This window comes from Patiria miniata, unplaced genomic scaffold (genome assembly GCF_015706575.1).
Source record: "Patiria miniata isolate m_02_andy unplaced genomic scaffold, ASM1570657v1 HiC_scaffold_13, whole genome shotgun sequence".
NCBI lineage: Eukaryota > Metazoa > Echinodermata > Asteroidea > Valvatida > Asterinidae > Patiria > Patiria miniata.
The window spans coordinates 15810375-15812874 of NW_024037051.1; the positions used below are offsets into that span (position 1 = coordinate 15810375).

The 2500-nt window shown below is 70.2% G+C and overlaps 2 non-coding genes across 2 annotated transcripts in view; both read left to right on the top strand.

The window, feature by feature from the left end:
* Positions 1–247: 247 nt before the first annotated feature.
* On the top strand, positions 248–404 carry LOC119721610. Its single transcript, XR_005270204.1, has one exon. It is a non-coding gene; the product is annotated as a 5.8S ribosomal RNA (ribosomal RNA).
* A 590-nt stretch (positions 405–994) lies between these two features.
* LOC119721633 overlaps positions 995–2500 on the top strand; it is a 4036-nt gene continuing 2530 nt past the window's right edge. The window contains exon 1 of the ribosomal RNA XR_005270226.1: positions 995–2500. This exon is cut by the window's right edge and continues 2530 nt beyond it. This is a non-coding gene — a ribosomal RNA (large subunit ribosomal RNA).

Below are 2500 nucleotides of genomic sequence, written 5' to 3' on the forward strand. Positions count from 1 at the left end.
CCGGGGACGCTCGGGCTAGGTCTCGAATGGACCGCGGGGATCGGTTTTTGTCCGGCTGCCGCGCCGGACCGCGGCCGGCGGCCCCCGGGGAAGGGGCCGCCCCGCAGAGGCGCCCGGTCCCCCCATCGGTTCGGCTCCCGCCCTGGTGGTCTTTTGACTTTGATGCTCCGCGCCGCCGACCACCGGCGCGGTCATCCCACGGTGATCGACAGAGTAGTGCGGTTCCCCAAACCAATAAACGAGTGACAATTCTTGGCGGTGGATCACTCGGCTCGTGCGCCGATGAAGAACGCAGCCAGCTGCGAGAATCAGTGTGAATTGCAGAACGCAGTGATCATCGGCATTTCGAACGCACATGGCGGCCCGGGCCCCCCGCGGCCCGGGCCTCGTCCGCCTGAGGGTCGTGATGTTAGAAATCGCCGCCGCGGCGGGCAGACCCTTGCCCGTCCGCGCGGCGCGACAGCGCCGGCCGGCAGCCGCGGGGGCCCCCTTCCCCCGCGAGGACACTAGCTGCAGGCGGCATGAGGGGATCCGAGAAATTCCGAGGTGTCGAGGTGGCGAACCGGACGGGCGTCCCGACGCGTCCCGCTCTCTCCCGCCCCGGTCGCGGGCGGCCAGCACCGGCCCGGTGCGGCTTTGGCGAGCCGTTCCGGGGCGCTCCCGGGGAATCCGCCGTGGCGTGGCCGGTCGGCTTTAGTTATCCGCCCCACCCACGGTTTCGGAGGGCCCCGCCGACGGGAGCAGTCCCCGGTTCCGGCCGGGGCCGAAGGCCGCCGGTGTCCGCACCGCGACCGAGCGAGGGGCCGAGAGGCGGGCCAGTCCGCCGGTTAGAGGAAGAGGCAGGGCCCGCGCTGACGGGCCGCGGAGGGGAGCCCCCCTCCTTGGCAGCGCCCACCCCACGGGCGCGCCGGGCGGGCTCCCGGGGAGGCACGGAACCAAAAACGAGACACCTCGCGAAGAGAAGCGAGTGGCACAAACTAAACCTTTGAACCATCGACCTCAGGTCGGGCGAGAGGACCCGCTGGATTTAAGCATATCACTAAGCGGAGGAAAAGAAACTAACCAGGATTCCCCCAGTAGCGGCGAGCGAAGCGGGAAGAGCCCAGCGCCGAATCCCCGGGCCCCACGCGGGCCCGCGGGAACTGTGGCGTAAGGAAGTCCGAGCCTGCGGCCGCGTCGGCGCCGAGGTCCTTCTGATCGAGGCCCCACACGTCCCAGGGCGGGTGTCAGGCCCCTGCGGGCGCCGGCCGGTCGCGGACCAGGGCTTCCGGGAGTCGGGTTGTTTTGTAGCGCAGCCCAAAGGCGGGTGGTAAACTCCATCCAAGGCTAAATACCTGCACGAGACCGATAGAGCACAAGTACCGTGAGGGAAAGTTGAAAAGCACTCTGAAGAGAGAGTTCAAGAGTACGTGAAGCCGCCGAGAAGCAAACGGGAGGGCCGCGCAGATCGGGCCCGGGAGATTCAGCGCGGCCGGCGCGGTGCCAGCCGCGGCCCCGCACCCTCCTCTGCGTGGGGCGGGGCCCGGTGGCGCCTCCGCGCCGTGCCGCGTGCACTTCTCCCGGGCGCGGCGCCCGCGACCGGTCGGGCACAGTCGCCGGCAGAGGCCGGCCGGGCGGGGTTCCTCCGGCCAAGCCGGCTCGCCGACGGGGGAGCCGGTCGGAGAGCCTACAGCCCGGCCGTGGTTGCGCCGGCGGTCCGATCGAGGAAGGGACGACGGGCCGCGCCTGCCCGGCGCTTCGGCGCCTCGGGCCGGGCCGCCCGGGCCGGCGGTCGAGCTCCGCCCGCCGCGACCGTTCCCGGTGGCGGCGGTGCGGCGGTTCCCGCGCGGTCCGGTGTCGGCCGCGACAGGGCGCCCCGGGTCCGCGGGCGATTGTGGCGAGCCTTGCCGACCCGTCTTGAAACACGGACCAAGGAGTCTATCGGGCCCGCGAGTCGGGGGGCCGCAGTGCGAGGCCCCGAGGCGAAACGAGAGTGAAGGCCGGCTCCGGTCCGGCCGAGGCGGGATCCGGCCGCCAGGCGGCCGGCGCACCGCCGCCCTGCCACGAGCCCCCCGCGGCTGTGGCGGAGGAAGAGCGGGCACGCTAGGACCCGAAAGATGGTGAACTATGCCCGAGCAGGACGAAGCCAGAGGAAACTCTGGTGGAGGTCCGCAGCGATTCTGACGTGCAAATCGATCGTCCGACTTGGGTATAGGGGCGAAAGACTAATCGAACCGTCTAGTAGCTGGTTCCCTCCGAAGTTTCCCTCAGGATAGCTGGCGCCCGGGAAACAGTTGCATCCGGTAAAGCGAATGATTAGAGGCCTTGGGGCCGAAACGACCTCAACCTATTCTCAAACTTTAAATTGGTGCGGGGCCCGACCCGCCGGCTCGGGGCCGGGCCCGGAATGCACGGGCGCCCAGTGGGCCATTCTTGGTAAGCAGGACTGGCGCTGCGGGATGAACCGAACGCCGGGTTACGGCGCCGCATTGCGGCCGACGCTCATCAGAGCCCAGAAAAG